The sequence below is a fragment of the Acinonyx jubatus genome, chromosome B4, assembly GCF_027475565.1.
Source record: "Acinonyx jubatus isolate Ajub_Pintada_27869175 chromosome B4, VMU_Ajub_asm_v1.0, whole genome shotgun sequence".
NCBI classification, from domain to species: Eukaryota; Metazoa; Chordata; class Mammalia; order Carnivora; family Felidae; genus Acinonyx; species Acinonyx jubatus.
Genome location: NC_069387.1, coordinates 90,354,301 through 90,373,529, shown reverse-complemented (window position 1 = coordinate 90,373,529; position 19,229 = coordinate 90,354,301). Strand labels below are relative to the sequence as shown.

The window sequence follows — 19,229 nt, the reverse complement described above, 5'->3', positions numbered from 1 at the left end:
CTTGTTTCATCCTGCTTCATTTTTAAAAAACATATGGAGACTCCCAAACTAGATTAAAGTAAACATCGTTTCTCAGGTTTGCTCGTATCCACACTGAATGTTGCAGGTGCTCATTAAACGTCATCACGTCTGAAGCACTGTGCATGTGTCGAGGATAGTAGTGGGGAATGGAGGGGAGCAAGCAGTGAGAAGAGGTCACAGACATAACCTGTGTCTCCCCAGGTCCCACCAGCCTTGGGGATGCTAGCAAGGCAATAGGACCAAGAGATTTAAAAAGAAAATTAATGTTTATTTACTTTTGAGAGACAGAGTGTGAGTCGGGGGGAGGGGTGGGCAGAGAGAGAGGGAGACACAACATCTGAAGCAGGCTCCAGGCCCTGAACTGTCAGCACAGAGCCCGATGCGGGGCTCAAACTCACTAACTGTGAGATCACGACCTGGGCCGAAGTCAGATGCTTAACTGACTGAGCCACCCCGGGAGCCCCAGGATCAAGAGATTTTTCACCGAAGAGTATCTGCCTGGTCTTTCTAGATGAATCACAGGGTTCAGCCCCGTCTCAGGCCTCCTGGAGTGGCTAAGGAAATCCTTAGAAGTTGGGTCACCTCCTGGACTGCCAGATTTAATCCTCCTGGCTGTGACATGGGAGTCTTCTGCCCTCCTCTTCCCCACTAGTTCTCACTTAGGTGTCAGGTTGCTGTGCCCACATCCAGCAGCCAGGTGGCTGTGGTCCTGGCTCTTTCACTCATACAACATGGCCCAGGGGGTCGTAGGTGGCTGCTGTGAATGACATCCCCAGCACGTAAGTGCTGTAACATGTGCCAACCGCCTTGAGGCTAAACTGAGGAATTTACCCCACCATTCACTTGACTTATATTCTGTTACAGGCCACAGAGCCATGCTGCGCGACCTGTCTTTTACAATGATGCTGGTGATCAGCTTCTTATCAAGCACTCTTCCTCCTGAGACTTGGGCACCGGTCTCGGGATGCAACGAGGGCCGGAAGGAAATATGAGCCACATAAACCTTGTAACCTCAGACTGCCCCTCCCCTCTGACAATGACCCATTGTCCTTGGACTGAGCTTACACACCTCTCCCTTCTTTGGGTGAATTCCTTCCCACAAGGCTCCGTGGTTCCTCTTGTAAATAACTCCCTACCAGGCAGGCATGCCTGGCTGATCCTCCAGAACTGTTTGTGGAGTATCAGGATTTACAGCGGCTTCTCAGACCCCAGGTCTCACTCTGGAACTCTGCTAGGCGTTGGCTTCCTTTAGCCATTTTCAACGGTGAATTCTAAAGATGACTGTGTGCCAAGGGTGCCGCACTCTCAAAGATTTCTCTTTGCTCCCTTCACCCACATCGGACTTGCCAGTGGGTTTGGAATTTTTTCAGGTTGTATCACAGGACTCGTGTTTACAAAACTATTTTGTTCCTAAAATTTTATTTCAAAAAGCAGCCCTTGAATTATTTAAGCAACTAATTCTTGATATTAAATTCATTGGACTTTCCTAACTATTTTATCCTAAATAGGTGTGAAATTAGATATTAGTAAGGGTTGTGCCATCTATGAAAAGAGTTGCTGAGAATTGGAAACTTGGCAGTCACCCAGGAGGGAACAGTACATTTCAGGTCTTTATTTTTTCTTTTGCAATAGGGTCTAAACTCTGCAGAGTTCTCAAAAGTCTACTAAAAGGGATTAATGGTATTCCCATTGAGGCCAAGATGAGAATTGGAGAAGCATAATGATCTTTGAGAATTTTGAAAAAGTCTCCACTTTAGGAACACTACCAAAAGGAAAACTAAATTTCAATTGCTTCTCCTATAACTACAATATCCCTTCCCATACTCCTACCCCCCAAAAAGAGAAAACTTATTTAGAACTGTGTTTAATTGATCAAACCACTCTCACAACACACAAAACAATCACAAACACACAAGAAAACCTTTTTTTTCTTTTTTGTCTTAGTTTGGGAATTTTAAGGAGTTACCTTCAATTTCTGAAATATTTAAATTATGTAACTGGAATCTTGAATGTATAATCTTAGCTGTTATAATGTGGTTAATCTTGGTTAAGCTTGTAATGTGTTGCTTAGAAAAAGACAACTTAATCTTCTTATTTCTTATCCCCAAGGAGAAGTTTATGCATATGTAATCAGAATAATCCTGACTAATAATTAAACTAAGGGTCTTCAAGTTTCATGATATTGTGAACTTGTCCTAAATTGTTTCACTGTCTCAGGCAGTTCTCTTAATTTGGATCTTGTCTGTATGAAGTAAGTGTATACAAGTGAATCGTGTTACTTTGTATGAGCTTTTTCTTCAATTCACGTGACTCATTTTATTGAACTAAATGAAGCAAAAAGAAAAATATACAGGTGACATATTTGTTTCAATAGCTTAGTAAAGGTAACCCTATTGAACAGTAAAAAGGGGCAAATGCCACGAGGTTGTAAACTCCGGTGGCTTTGTAAAACCACAGAAAACAGGCAGATGAAGGTCACCCTTTCAGAGAGGCAGACAGAGAGAGGGAGGCATACTGATAGTAGCTGATAAACACAAGACCTGAGGCTGATAGGTAGGCTGTCGTTACATTAAATAATTATTTGTAAGTAAGTTACGCAAATTCAACTGCGTTTGCTTGGAATAGAGAGATGTTAAAATAGCACTTGCCTGCTGTCCCCTCAAGTGAACAGCCTCCCCAGAGCGGGACAAGAGACATGAATCTGCTATGACCTCGTCAACCTGAGTTCCCTTGTAATCCTCTCACCATGTTTAGACATTTCAGGTGGTGGCCCAACGGTGCAAATCGATTATTTTATCTGCTGCTCAACCAAGGACACAGAAAACTACTCTGATGCCAAAAGAAAACCTGGCAATGCCAAGTTCGTGAGAGTTGGTCTGCTGGTCTCCAATGGGCACTTTGCAGAGGAATTTTCAAGGGTGATTTTCAACGTTTCCATTAGGTCTTCAGCTGAATGCAGAATGTCCCCTTTAAGTAATTTGTTCTTCCAGCGTATAATCATCTCTACCATTTACCTCCATCCCTGCTCCCATACCTTCTGGAAAAACCCTGTGATTTCTCTTCTCTATTCCATACACACTTCTTTTAGGAGACGGAGTTGGAGGGAGATGGAGAGGGAATGGAATGTGATCTGTCTCCAGAACTCTCCTCAGCTAGGCCTTGACTCGTCAATGCCATCCAAACCTGGGCCATTGTTTAAAATGTCTATGCACTGTATTCTACGTGGTCCTGCTCAAGTTCGTCTAATGGAAACTCTGAATCCAACTTCTCCAGACTGAGACTCTGGTGCCACTTTTGCTGTGAGGCCTGCCCTGAACAAGCTCTTTATTTATTTATGTATGTATTAATGTTTACTTATTTTTGAGAGAGAGAGAGAGAGAGAGAAAAACTATGGGCACGAGTGGGGGAGGGGGAGAGAGAGGGAGACACAGAATCCGAAGCAGGCTCCAGGTTCTGAGCTGTCAGCACTAAGCCTGACGCAGGGCTCCAACTCACAAACTGTAAGATCATGACCTGAGCCAAAGTCAGATGCTTAACTGACTGAGCCACCCAGGAGCCCCTGAGCAAGCTATTTAAAATGGTGATGTCACTTGTCAACATTCTCAGCGCCTCTTGCCTGACTGTCCCTTTTCCTTTTTCTCGTGGCACTGTCACCTTCTCACTTTTTTTTTCTGGCTATTTTATCCTAACTTTTATTCTGATGCTTCTGACTCTCAATATCTTCTCGTTTGTTTCCTGTTTACTGCTCCCCCCCCTCCCCCCCCCCCCCCCACTAGGAGTAAACTCTGCAAGGTAGGGATCAGTCTGTCCACCGATGCATCTCAACCATAGTGAACAGTGCCTGGCCCACAGTGTTTAATGAATATGCTGAATGAATATGTGAGGATTCTACATCTGAATTCCCTGGGCAGAAATAGTTTGACGGCCAGCTACTGGTTTAAAGCAGGTCTTAACATCTGTGCTCCACTAAATTCTTTAATTTTATCACACTAAAAAGCAGCCATTGGTAATTAGCAAAATTTCCAGAAGTTGCTCATCAGTTACTTCATGCATGTGAAGATAGGTACAATGTCCAAAACAACTGACCATTTTTACAATATATCAAAATCCATTACTGCAAATATATTTGGAGCAGAAATTTGTATGACAGAAATGTCTAAATCTAGCCAGTGGCCCATTTATTTTAAATTAGGTTCTTATCCGCAAAATCCTATTAGAGCAAAGTGATTTAAAGAGATTCTTCATCTTCTCTTTAATGTAACTTAACCTGGGTATTAAGAAGACTTCAATTAAATACTCTGATGAGGAGTCTACATTTTATAGACCATAAGAGTAATTTAAAACAAATGGCACTTTCTTAAACTCTGCTATTGTCAAACTCTCAACAATGCCTGTCTCTTTCTGAAGTCTTTTTAGTTAGGGACACGGTCAAGACTTGACTGTTTACCTCCTTAATGTCCGTCTGCCTATGTCCTGCAAAGGGAAAAACTATTTTTAAAGGTTTGAAGAGTTACTTAAACACCGATCCACATTTTTCTCGACAACATTAGAAACATACCACTGCCTGCTCACTTTAGGTATAACCACGATCTATCTGATAGAAATAAATTAGTAAATCAATGAAGTGCTATTTCAGCACTGCTGGTCACGATTTTCTCTTTTTATTAAAAGTCTAGTTTGTCTAGACTCTCATTTTTTCATGTCCAGCCATTATAATGTGTACAGATGATTTGAGCTACAAATGGAGAGAGAGATCGTATTTTCTGAAACAAAAACATGCTGTAGCAATCCAGGGAATCAAACATACACTGGTTATTAGTCTGGATATACTACTCCCAGACTGGGCCTGACCATAAGTAGGTATGTTCTCTATCTATCCTCAGTTTCTTCATCCGTAAAATGAGTCTGTTCACACCCACTTTGCAGTATTACTGAAGTTAACCTTCCAGTATTATCTGGTACATGGAGGCTATGTGCCATGAATTGTAATTCTAATCATAATCATTCATTCATCTGACTTGACTATTTATTTGAGAAATTTTATAAAGGCCTAAAACATAAGTCTCTTTAAAGTATGTTTAACCAATTGTTTTTATTGAAAACATTGCAAGGAATCAGTGTTATCCTAAAAATCCAGGTCATGGAATCACTATCTTTATAGGTCCTGGTTCTCACGCAAGATCCTGGAAGTTAGTTCAACATTTTAGGAGGCCCTAACATCATTATGTGTCCTCACAAAGGTGTGAGAGTTCTAAACCCCAACACCTGTCAATGTGATCTTATTTGGAGATAGAGCCTTTGCAGACAATCAAGTTAAGATGGGGTCATTAGGATAGGCCTATTCAACATGACTGTACCCTTATAAAAGGAGGGAATTTGGACACAGAGACAGATGCACGCAGGGAGAACACCATGTGAAGATGAAGGCAGACACCAGGGCGATGATTCTACAAGCCGAGGAAGCCAAGCCAAGTTACGCCGAGTATTGCCAACAAAGTGCCGGAAGCCAGGGGAGAGGCCTGGAACAGTTTCCCCCTCATAGCCCAGAAGGTAACAACTGTACTGATACCTTGTTCTCAGACTTCTAGCCTCCAGAGCGCTGAGATGCTACATTTCTGTTTTTTAAGCCACAGGTTTGGGGTACTTTGCAACAGCAACAAACTAACATAGTCCCCAAGCCACAGGGTGGCTGTTAAGGGAAGAGGGAAGCCGCATACCTGCCATTCTCAGCATTGTTGCTACTTGGGCGTGCTCACCTAGTTCTGAGAGGGTGAGTGGAGACTGGGGTGTCTATTTCACGGGGCAATCTAAACTTACCTTGTTGCCTGGCCCTGCAGCGGAGAGGGAGAGAAGTGAAGGGGGCAACCAGCAAGTTTGTTGAAATGTTGCCAAGAAGAAGGTAGTGACACAAAGGTCTTGAACGTTTTTCCTTGTCTCAGCCTCAGGCAGAGAAATCTGGCCACCATTAGGGTGGGGATTTTTTTTTTCTCTTTACCAAAACAAAGAAAGCTTTAAGCATTCACCAGTTCCACAAGCTGTGTAAACTGAGCTTCACCAACAGCAGTTGAGCAATTGCTACAGGGCTATCCCTTATTGGCCAGTCTTAGCCTGCAAAGCACCAGTGGGGCTAGAAAGAGATGGAACACTTCGAATTTCCCCACCCCATTCAGGGCCCTTCTGTGGCTAATGTGCCTCGCAGAACCATCAGCTGTTAGTGCTTTTCCTTAATCAACCAAAGTAGTGTTGGAAAGCATCCATCTGCCACACACACACACACACACACACACACACACCCCACACTTGGGATCTCTAAACAATGTAGTTACTAATAGTCATTGTTTATCAATTATGTAGTGTATGCTAAGACTGCGCTAAGCATTTTGCACTCAGTATTTAGCAAACCTTCACTCAACAGTGGTGAAGAGACTACTATGTGCAAATCATTAAACTGGGTGCGGGACACAAAATGATGAATAAGACAGATACAATCACTGCCCACGGCAGACACTATTTTTTTTGCTTACCAAATATACACTACACCTTTCCTCCCCAATTTAGACTATGCAAAATCTCACTGTCCTACCCTCCCTTGCAACTTAGAGTTCAAAGCACCTAGTTATGGCGAAGCTCAAGAATGGAAAGTGTGCTTTCCTACTAAAATAAGACAGATGTGATTTTCGTCATTATTCTTCCTTTCTCCCAGCCTCGATTTGAATGTGATGGTTGGAGCTGTAGCAGCCATTTTGAACCACTGAAGTAAAGAGCTATCCTGCATTATCAACAATAACCAAATGTCCATCAACTGATAAATGGATAAAGAAGATGTGGCATATAGATATAGATATAGATATAGATATATAATAGAGTATTACTCAGCCATCAAAAAGAATGAAATCTTGCCATTTATAATGATGTGGATGGAGCTAGAATGTATTATGCTAAGCAAAATAAGTCAGAGAAAGAAAAATGCCATATGATTTCACTCATATGTGGAATTTAAGAAACAAAACAGATGAACATATGGGACAGGGGTAAAGAGAAGTGAGAGAAACAAACCACAAGAGGTTTTTACTGATAGAGAACAAACTGAGGGTTGATGGAGGGTGGTGAGTGGGAGATGGGCTAGAGAGGTGATAGGTATTAAGGAGAGCACTTGTGATGAGCACTGGGTCTTGTATGTAAGTGATGAGTCACTGAGTTCTACTCCTGAAACCAATATGTTAACAAGCTAAAATTTAAATTTAAAAAATAGAGAGAGACCCTGATATAGTTAAACCTTCAGAACATTACTAGCAGCTGCTACCTCTGTACTTCGTTTTACATGAAGAAGGTCGATCCCTATTTGTTAGGTTTTCTGTTACTTGTTGCTGAATGTGCTCCAAAACGGATACAACTTCCTTGATGAAGTTTATGCTCTATTTGGGGAAACAGACATAACCAATTTCCATCACGATAATTACTTAATTGGCATTGTGACAAGTGCTACGAAGAATTATAGGGCACCAGGAGCATGTATAACAGGTCTGTCCATTTCCAGAGTCTGTGCTCCCTGGGAATAGAACTGGGTACATTCCAGATTCTGCCACCTACTAGCTATATAACTTCAGGCAAATTACTTAACCTCCCTAAACCACGGTTACCTCTGTAATATGTCAAATTGTGAATATAATGTTCTCTCTCATAGGTTTGTTGTGAGGATTAAAGGATCAAATGCACATAAGCAGGTTTGTAAGATCCTAGAACATAGTAAGCATAATTATTATTATAAGTAACCATTATTGCATTATGTTATTATATGTCACAGGTATGTCGATATTACATATGTATATTAAGTATAGAAAAATATATAATGTATATTAAAATCAAATTTTAAAATGCCCAAGATTCCCACTCCTTGACAGGCAAGCCCTATAGAGACCCCTCCAGAGTCTGGACTGAACTTGTGAATCTCTGATATATCATTCCTGGGATTATATTATGGCCTTGATAACTAAAGGTTTTCAGGGTGGGCCTGACCTATTCAGATAAGTGCTTCTGTAGCAGAGCTTTCTCCAGATTGCAAACATCTGAGCAACAAGTCAGAGAGACGTGCTCTTGACGGCCTGAGAGCAGCAGCAGCAATTATGGTGCAAACTACCAATGGGCGCCATGTGGGAAGGAAGTGCTCACAGCCTCCAGGAGATGAGAGGGGTTGCTGGCCGACAGCCGACAGCCGACAGCCGGCAAGGAACTAGGGACCTCAGTCTAGAGCAGAAAGGACATGCGTTCTGTCCATTACACATGAGATGGGAAGGAGGACCCTGAGGCCTGGATGAGACAGCAGTCCCAACTAATACCTTCATTTCAGCCTGAAGAGCTGCTGAGCAGAGAGACTACCTAAGCATGACCTGAAGACTGGTGACATCACAAACTTCTCTTGTTTATGGCACAACATTGTTTTATGGCAATTTGTTATGTAACTGTAGAAAATGAACATGCATATATATATATATATTATCATATTATATTTTGTAGAAGGGTGTATTGCATAATATATTGCATCAGGACAAAGTAGAGGCCTTTTCCAATTGATCCAAAAGTACAGAATGTTTCTCTCATTCTGTTACCCTGACGATCCCCCAGAAAGAGCCCTGTCCTCATCAGAATCATCAAAGATGGGTCCTGGGCACATCTGGGAAGCGTTCAAGAGCCCAGGTCCAGAGCGTCAATTTCATTTTAAGCAAATGATGCAGGTGGTATACTCACCACCTCCACTCACGTTCCATTTTTGAGAACTTAGTCCTGTGGCCACACTTAGTCTCAAGGGAGACTGGGAAATGCAGTCTTGAGGCTGGATGAGGATATGCACAAAAGAAGAGGAGAATGGAGTTTGGTCAGCAACGGAGAGTTTCTACCACAGATATGATAAAATAACAGTAATCACTATAATACACTGCCAAATTACTTTCCAGCCTTGCTCCTGCTGAGCACTTTGTTTTGATTACTTCTGAAAGAGCCAGATTTGATTGCAGAGGAGATACCTCACAGTTTTGTAATGCTGAATCACTCATTCGTGTGGCAACGTTGACCTCTGCCTGGAATAGCAGTAGCACTGACATTAACGACTGTGCTGCTCACCGCTCATTATTGCAATTCATAATCAAATGTACTTTTCTTGGTGCTTTGCAAACTGATACAGATACATTCCAATCGATAGGTTTTATCCACCTACCCATCCTCACCTGTGACATGGTGCTGGGGAGGGGGGGTGGTGATAAAAAAAAGCAGAATGCACATACCCCCCTGCAACAGCCTGGCATCTTCCCTACCCCTCATCTTTTCCCACTTTAGAGGATTACAGGAAGAAGAGTTCTACAAGATATGAGCCATTTTGCTGTGATTTAGTCAATGGGCTAAGAGGGTGTGTCCACTGCTGGATGGTTTTTTACTTGTGGTAAGAAAGGCCATGAAGGCAGCTTCAGATTTTCTTTTGAGGATTAGGCTGATCAAAACACCCCTTTCTAGTGGGGTGCCTGGGTGGCTCAGTCAGTTAAGCATCCAACTTCGGCTCAGGTCATGATCTCATGGCTCTTGAGTCTGACCCCCATAGGGCTTTGTGCTGACAGCTAGAGGCCTGGAGCCTGGAGCCTGTTTTGTATTCTGTGTCCCTCTCTCTCTGTCCCTCCTCTACTCACGCTCTGTCTGTCGCTCTCTCAAAAATAAATAAACATTAAAAAAATTTTTTTTTGAATATCCCTTTCCTCAGACTCCTCCAGGGACTGCAAGAGAATGGGTGTTTTGCAGGCATATGGAGAGAGTAAATTTTATTTGGTTGACTGAATAGACACACAATAAATGTTAATGATGCCAATCATAGTATATATACCAGTGTTATCCATTTTAAAGGAAAGGGGAAATTGTCTCACACATTTTCAGAATTCCTATCACAGAATCTTATTGATGGTTGATTTCCTTTTTTCTGAAGCTGGAGCTCAGCTTCAGAGTTATTTTTCAAAATATTGTGTGTTTTGCTAACAGTATATAACTCCATATGTTATTTCATCCATAAAACTTGTTCCTAATTTTTTTTCCTGCGGGTTCTAGGTTGATGACACCACCAGGCTTTGAGGAAAAGTCAGCCTTCTGACAGGGCTGTTATCAACTAGCTAAAGTTCTAAGATTCTGACAACATCTTTTATGAAGGAACTGAAAGCATCTCCCCAAATGATAAGCCCCTTCTCTTATTCTGTTCTATGCTCCCACAGCAACCAGGCCATTTAGGTATTAGCAACATTTAAATAGCAATATTTGGTTTTATTTTTCTCCCAAGAATACTTCTCAGGTAGCAGAATCCATTTCACGTCGTCACCCCAATTAATGGTCCAATTCTCCATACACTGAATTCAATCTGTGCAGAGGCAGAAAGCTGGACTTTGTAATTCCTGATTAGGACAGTCTTATATAAGAAGAAAGATCATGGACCTATGGGGTGACTCAAAGTATGGTTAATCTACTGCCAGAAAACCTAAGAAGAGGGCTGTGTAAGGCAGGATAAGGAGGAAGTAAGGAGTAGGACCCCTATTCCCATCTCTTTCCCAGCATTTCCCAATTCCAAGGGCAAGGGATAGACTTGCACTTTATTAAAATAATATGTAGGCACCTGGGTGGGCTCAGCTGGTTAAGAGGCTGAGTCTTGATTTCAGTTCAGGTCATGATCTCACAATTTGTGAGTTTAAGCCCTGCATCGGGCTCTGCCCTGACAGAGTGGAGCCTGCTTGGGGTTTTCTCTCTCCCTCTCTCTGGTCCTCCCCTGCTTGCGCTTGCTCTCTCTCTCTCAGGGAAAAAAAAAAAAAAAACTTAAAAAAAAAAATAATAGGCAATCATCCAGGTGAGGATATGGCTGCCAGCAGTGTTAGGTCTCTACTTGACCAGATACATAAAAAGAAGAAATGACTCTCTTTTCCTAATTCCTGCAAACACAAGCTGTGACAGGACATAGAAGGAGAACTCATTCCCATTATGGTTTGAGATTTCATCCAGCCCTCTGATGAGCTACTGAGGTGGGTCTGTTGGCGAACTGACTAATGATATCTTGAATTAGCATGGCCGTTTGCAGCCTTCACATTTCACTTCTTTTGTCTCAGATGGTCCTCTTAGCAGCTCACGGGAGTCAAAATAAAAGGAGCTCTATAATATAGAGCATTTACTGTGTGCCAAGTGTATATATTCCCGTTCATTGATTCTCCACAACACTCCTCAGAGTTAGGTTCTATTATGAATTTCATTTTACGGATGAGGCTTAGAGAGGTTGAGACTCCCAAGCTCAACCTTTGGTAAATGACAGGATCGGCTGCATAAACCTAGGCAGTCTGGCTACCAGGTTCAGATGCTGAACCATGACACCATTGGCTTTACGGTTTTTAGAGAACTTAAGTGACCAGTAACCAGCAGCATTGGAACTAAGACCTACTTGTCTGCTTCTTTCTTATTTCAGCATTCTGCTGGTTTGGGGACCTCTGGGGTTTGTGCTCACTTAGATCCATTGTGGCTGTGTTTCCCAAACTCCCACCCCCCATGGCCACTCAAGGAATCAAACTTTTCTCTAAGGTCAAGTTTAGGATTTGAAACCTTTAATTTCCTTCCAGCTGACATTTTACCATTTCATAGTCCCCAAACCTCTTGCAGCTTACAAAGGAATGATTTCAGATATCCACTCCCCACAGCTCCGAGAGCAATTCATTTTAATGTTGGGACATTGCCCAGAATTCAAGAAAACTAGCATGATCCTTCCAGTCTGGCTTTTCACTCTACCTATTGTCTAAAACTCTGTTTATAGGCATAAACTACTAGGCTAGACATGGGGGAAAAATTTTAGTGTTCCAGATGATAGTCTTAACTTTAACAAGAGGCCCAGATATTTGATGAGTTTCTTTATTCATTTGTATATTTGGGGGTCATGTAAACAATGGAAAAAATATGTTCCATAAGGTTTTATCACCATTTAAATAATAGTAGTAAAAAACTTTCCCCAAACTAATCATAATAAAAGTTGTTCAGCAGATCCAAAATAAGTCCATTGAGTCTAAGAAAAAGAAAAGTTTTAATTATCTGTGCCAGAGAATGGCTTTACAAGATTAATGTTAGGGAAGGTTCTATAATGGTCTTTTGGGAACCCACAAGGACTTATAAAATGGAGACAACAAATACAGTGGAAATGTCTTCAGCAACTTAGCTTGAAATGAACAAAATTACAGCATTCTCCTAGAGAGTTGGTCTTGATTGGATGGCTATTGATCAAAAATGATGAAAAAGATGTTAAAGGGGCTACTGAGTTAAACATTTATCTTCCCTGTTCCTTAAATTCTGTATCTTGGGGCACCTGGGTGGCTCAGTCAGTTGAGGGTCTGACTTCAGCCCAGGTAATGATCTCGCAGTTCGTGAATTTGAGCCCTGCATCAGGCTCTGTGCTGACAGCTCAGAGCCTGGAGCCTCTTCGGATTCTGTCTGTCTCTCTCTCAAAAATAAATAAACATTAAAAAAAATTTTAATCTGCATTTTTACAATTGATGCCTTTTTAAAAAAGCCAAAATTTAGAGTTGTCAACAGCTAACCTAGTAAGATATTTAAAAGTAAATACAACAATGAACTTCTGTTCTATTAAACATTAGTCAAATGATCCTTTTAAAAATAAGCATAAAAGCCCATGACTCAAAGTCAATAACAATTCTAGATTGTGTGTCTAACTAGTCAGTTAAGTGTCCAACTTTTGGGGCGCCTGGGTGGCTCAGTCAGTTAAGCGTCCGACTTCAGCTCAGGTCATGATCTCGCGGTTTGTGAGTTCAAGCCCCACATCAGGCTCTGTGATGACAGCTCGGAGCCTGGAGCCTGCTTCAGATTCTGTGTCTCCCTCCCTCCTTCTCTGCCACTCCCCCACTCATGTTCTCTCTCTCTCTCTCTCTCTCTCTCTCTCTCTCTCTCTCTCTCAAAAATAAATAAACATTAAAAAAAAGTTTCAAATGATATCCTTGCCCTGCCCGAAGGAATCAACCTTTTGATATCACTTAGGTTTCTTGCTTCTTGGAGGTCCCATGCCCAATTGATTGGTAGTGTTGAAAATCATGGAAAAGCAAAAGATATAAATCTTTTGGACAAGATGGCATTGGTAGGAAACTCCCCTCCAGCTTTTATACCTCTGTGATGATGGGATGGGTTGCTCCTGAGAAGAGACTAGCCAAAGTATTGTAATATTTTGACTCATAAAATTTTCCCAAAACAGCTCTTTCCGAAACAAGTTGGACAGGTTGAGTATGTGACTTTCTTGGTATGGGGCTGCCACATGCTAATAAAACCTCCCAAGTGTCTGCTATCCTGTAGTCTATCTTATTTCCATTTACTCCAGGACCTCACATGGTCAAAAACAGTTTTAAAAGGGAGAGTGGGGCTCCTGGCTTCTTTAATACTATATTTTATGGTCCACTTTAAATTTCATTTTCACAACAATTCTTCAAGATGGATAATATTCCGCTCATCTCACAGATGATAAAACAAGCACTAAAGGACAGGAAACTTGCCAGAGGCTAGTGAGCTGGAAAGAAATAAAACCAGGACTCGATCCAGGTGGGTTTGCCTCTAGAATCCCAAGCTTTCCCACGGACTCTTCCGTATTCCTCCTTTTGTATCCTGTTGGCTCTCCTCTACTGCTGCCTAAGCAGGGGATTGGCATTTAACAAGGGGTTGGGAGGGATGCCAAGACGAGAACAACACCAAGTGGATAGAACAGAACTGCTTGTTAGAGGCCTCTCCCTTATGCTCAGACTGTTAAATGAGCTGAGAGGCAGAGTGTGCAATGGTAAAACAACTGGTCTTGAACTCAGACTGGGCTTCAAATTCCTTCTCCACCATTCCTGAATGATACCTACTGCCTGGGCTCAGTTACATGTGACACTAGACTCCTAGGAGACCACCTGACCAATGGACCCACAGCCTCTCCACTAAATCTGCTGTATCTCCCCGACCCTCCAAAGTATGTGTTCCCAACTCCTGGTCTCTACTCCAATTCAACCTTACGGCTGAGCCTCTCCTGCTTACTAGGTTGGTTTCCAATGGGCTCCGACACCTCTTTTTCAGTCGTGCCGGGCCTGAGAAGTCTTTGTGGTGGCATCTTACACCCAAACTCCCTGGTTTTCAGCTTTCAGTCTTTAGCCAGAATTAGAATTGGACTTGTCATGGCTTGAACTTCCTGATTTAGACTGTAGATTCCTCCCTAGGAATATGTCAGCCCCTTTGTTCTCAGTTTTCTCTAACTCTGCTCCTTTAGTGGCAGCTTTTTCTCTCCTCCCAGGAAAGGAACCATCAACTACATGGCTGTGGCTGCCCAGATAGTGCACTGGGCATAAGGGGACTTGCACTCACCTGGGACTTGCACAGATGCCTCCAGTCTGGATCACCACATTCCTTTCTACAGTAGTGAGGACAAAGCAGAGATTCTCCACAACTAACAGATAAACCTGCCACTTCCCTGGTGACCACCATTCTTCCCACCCTCCAGTCCCTCAATGTCTACATTTTAACAGACAGTAACATTTTCTGAAGCTTTTGGGAGGAAAAGGAGAAGAAAGTGGGTTAAGAGTATCACTACACTCCTACAGAATAGCTTCCCTTTGATAGGCTATAATTTCTAGAATGAGCTTCTCTCTTGACACTGGAGTTCCTATTGCATCTGCAGAGAAATGTATTATTTGCTGAATCTTTTACAACTTTTTTATTATGAAAAATTTTATGCATATACCAAAGTGTATAAAAATAGTATAATGAACTACCATCACCAGCTTCAAAACTTGTCAATTCATGGACAATCTCCTTTCATCTTTACCCCATCCACATCTTCTGTCTTCTGGATTATTTTTATACAAATCCAAGAGTTTATATAACTATACCTATGAGTGTTTTATAATATATCTTTTAAAGATAAGGATTCTTGGGGCACCTGGCTGGCTCAGTCAGTAGAGCAATGCGACTCTTGATCTTGGGGTTGTGACTTCAGGCTCCATGTTGGGTGTGGATATTAATTTAAAAAAATAAAATTAAAAAAAAAGAAAGAGAAGGACTCTTTCTAAAAAATAACCACAATACCATTATTACACCTAAAATTTAATAAATAGTTCCCTAATACTAGCAAAAACCCAATCTTTGGATTTCTCTGACTGTTCGGTGAGAGATCTGTTGTTTACAATTGCTTTGCTTTGTTCAAATCAGGAGCCAAAATGTATACATTGCACATTAATCTGTCTCCAAAGTTTTTGTAACATATGTGTATCCTTTGCTTTTTTGTTTTTCTTGTAATTTATTGAAGAAAGCAGATAATTTTCCCTGTAGAAATTTTCACATTCTGGATTTTACGAATTGCCTTTGTGATATCCTGTCTCCTAGACAATTGGCAGTTAGATCTAGAGGCCTTGATAAGAATCTCTTCCACTTTTTATGAGAATATTTCACAGTTAGGGTTGTGTGTGTATATTACTGTGTGTATATGTTATTGTGTATTATATATGTATTATGTATCTATATTATTGTGTATATATATTATTATCTATTAACAAACTCAGAGCGTTTATATATTTTACATATATAATACATTTCTATTTTACATATAAACGCTCTGGGTTTATTAATCTTCTCAAGAAAAATCTGCACAATCACCACAGACAGTCACTGCAGAGTCTTGACTCCTTCTTTTTGCCAATACCAGCAATGGCTTGTGCAGTCCCCCCGACTTTCTTCATTCTGGTCTTGCATCCCTTTGGCTGCTTCCTTGACGCCTTTTTCTTCTCATACAGGCCATGTCTTGCAAGTCTACATCTGGGTTCGTTTTTCATGACATAATCCGAGGGATCATAAATCATGCCAGAGCCAATTGTCTTGCCACCACCACAGTGAGTTCTGGATCCGAATATAAAGATGCCGTCTGGTGTAGTCTTATACATTTTGGCTAGCTTTTCCTGAATTTCTGTCGTAGGTACTGTTGGTTACCTTGCTGGGGTGAAGCATGTCAAGGACCGTGTGTTTCTGCTGATGTAGTCGGTTGGTCAGGAACCTCCTGGTCCAGATGGTTACTGTGTCGTCCATGCTGGTGGCCAAGCTTCATGATGGTGGAAAAGCGCTGTCGTAAAAGGAGACACAGAGTGTGTGGTTGTTTCTCTTTTTGTAAAGTTAAACTAGATCCGTGGGTTTTGGTATCGTCAACTTGATCCGTTCTTTATAAAGCTCCCCATTAGTCTTTCACTTAATGGCCCAGAAGCTATTGATGGCCTTTGCCCAGATTCTTTATCTTGTTAGGGATTGCAAAGTGGTGATGTTTAAATTCTATTGTCCTTTCTGCATTTATTAGCTGCAATTAAAACAAAACAAACAAACAAACTTTCCCTCATCAACTCTTTGGTTACTCTGAGATACAGTCCTTATGGGAAAAGCATGATAAATGCTTGATTCTGTCTCTCCCTCTCCATTTTGTTATCAGCTTCCAAGATGACTAATGAATACTTTTAAGTATTTTTTATAAACTCATGTATTCTCAACATATGTAATGCATTTCATCATGCTGAATGTTAGTTATTTCTAGATAGGTAATGTTCTTTAGACTGTAGGTATGGCATGCCATTACAGACCACGGAAAGGCAAGGGCTATATGCTAATCTCACTTGGGAAACTCTGAAAGTAATAAAAAGGACCATTAGCAGAAACGTGATCAAACTATGAAAAGTAGTCAACAACCACAAAAAGCCCTGAAAGAACTGGAGCAGAACAGACAGGACTATGTAGAGCCATCCCAGGAAGCAGGGACACTGGGTCAGGGAGCAGTGGGAATGTCACAGGGGAGGGGCAGACTGGAGAGAACGCAGAGCCACTGAGTCAGCATTCAGAGGGGGACGGCAGTGAGAATACTTTGAAACTGGAACTAAAGATGTAGAGCTGGGAGCCAGTGAGAGTCTTGAGTAAATGTGGGATAAAAGGGACGAATGTGAGCCAACAAACTCTGTAGGGAACCTTGAGAGGGAGTTTTTGAATAAGAGCAAAGGGGTTAAACTACAAAACCTCATTTAGGGTTAAACTACAAAACCTCATTTAAGTAAAAGCAACTGTGTATCTGTACATTGACCAACTGTATCTAGTATGTGAGCTCAGATGTGTTAATTTGTTATGCCCTCCTGCTGGGCCTATGTCACTCCTTAGAGATATCAAAGTGGGGGGGGGCACAGAGAGGGGGAAGGGGATTCAAGAATAAAATCTTTGGAGGAGAAATTTTTCAGTGCTTCCTTTTTCTCAGGCAGCAACCCAAAGACACTCGGAAAGCTCCTTAGAGATTGCTTAGGATCTATATTCATCTCAATAGACGGCCATAGTTGACATAAATATTTTCATATTCTGCCTTAAGCTAATATAACAGTGAATTCTACTTAACAATTAGGATAAATATTTTTTACCTTTAATTTTAAGGAAAGTTATAATAAAATCATCAGAAATCATAGTGTAGGAAAGGATCTTAAAGGTCAGATAGTTGTAGTCCTAAATGAGAATACTAAGTCAAAATTCTCATTCCATAAAAAAAAAAAAAAAAACCCAAAAAACAGTTGACATTTAGATGAACTAATTCAACAGAGAGCCAAGCTCTTGCCTTCTGGGCATAGAAGAAATAACAGCTTTATGAAAGAGTTTTAATAATAAAAAGTAACAGGAAAAACAAACATAACTCTCAACTATTGTACATTTTTTTATAAAAGGTGTTCTCCTACTATATCAAAGTGCAGATTGCCTACTTGATTTCCTTTTTAGAACCAGTTTCAAGCCAACCTGCAAAACATTAATATTGAATCCAAGATTCAGCATGAATACAGAAGTCTTCTGAACTGAAATAGAAAATCAGATGTGAATTTGGGTAAGATTATAGCTACTTGATATTTGTCTTTTTATTAACCATAGCTTCAATAATCTACTTTTAACTAGAAGAGAGAAATTTTATGTTTTTAAAAAATGTTTGTTTTTTGGTCTTTTTAAATCTTTTATTTGAAATGCAATATTAAGGCCGCTGAGAACCAAAGCTTACCAGACACAGTATATTTTCACATAAATATTGGGATCATTTGTTACATGTACTATGACAGAATGGTCATAGACTTAACTTTAGCCTGTTTTGTTTTTTTTTTGTTCCTACTTTTGAGCTGCTAAAGGAAGTATCTTTTTTTTTCAAAATTGCCTCAAAAATTACTTTTAATGGTTAAAAAGCATAACTTTACTTTTGAAAGTACTTTCACTTTCTTAAAAAGGTAAATATCCTCATTATTAATATTGAGTATTTTAGGGCAAGTTCACACATGAACTCACAGCTCCCTCTTTACCCACATTCCTCTCTAGATATGCAATCTATTGTTAAGGAAAGGCTAGAGGAATATCAATAAATGTATATATAAATCTGAAAATATGCATTTAAACATAACACATACTAATCAAAAGAATATATTTGGGACAACTATTTTAATGGATATCTCTTAAGGCAATATGACCTCTTCAAATTTTGTATATGTGTGTCTGTGTATGTGTATGTCCTCAGATGATACCAGAATAACCATTAAAATATTATGGGGTATTATTCTGAGAAAATAAATGAAGAATTCTGTAACTAGCCTCAACACAATTTAGAATTACTCTCCTCCCCTATAATAGTTCTAAAAGACAATTTTAATTAGTCTCTGCCTATACTTCTGAACTGAACTGAATGTTGCTCTTGCCTGTGTGTCAGACTAAGCCACAAATATTGAATGTTCTATTCAAATAGAAATGAGACAGCTTCTGAATGCCTCATTGTTCTTATTTTAACAGAAATCGTAATATATTTTACCTACATCATGGGGATATTAAACCTCAGTAGCCAATGACTTTGAAGGAGTTGTCACATCTAGGTAAGACGTGACTTATTTATATATGAAATCTCTCTCTCTTTTTGTAAATGTTTATTTATTTATTTTGAGAGTGGGGGGAGGAGGGGCAGAGAGAAAGGAAGAGGGAGGATCCCATTATGACCTGAGCCGAAATCAAGAGTCAGACGCTCAACATACTGAGCCACCCAGGTGCCCCTAGATATGAAATCTCTTAAATGAGATACGACATATGTATAGAAGATATGATTACAAAATAGTTACAAACTCCAACAGCCAAGCCTGAAAACATGTCTTATA

At 40.6% G+C, this 19,229-nt stretch overlaps 1 pseudogene; it reads right to left on the bottom strand.

The window, feature by feature from the left end:
* Positions 1-15,695: 15,695 nt before the first annotated feature.
* On the bottom strand, positions 15,696-16,247 carry LOC106966351 (40S ribosomal protein S24-like; annotated as a pseudogene).
* Between the last annotated feature and the right edge of the window lie 2,982 nt (positions 16,248-19,229).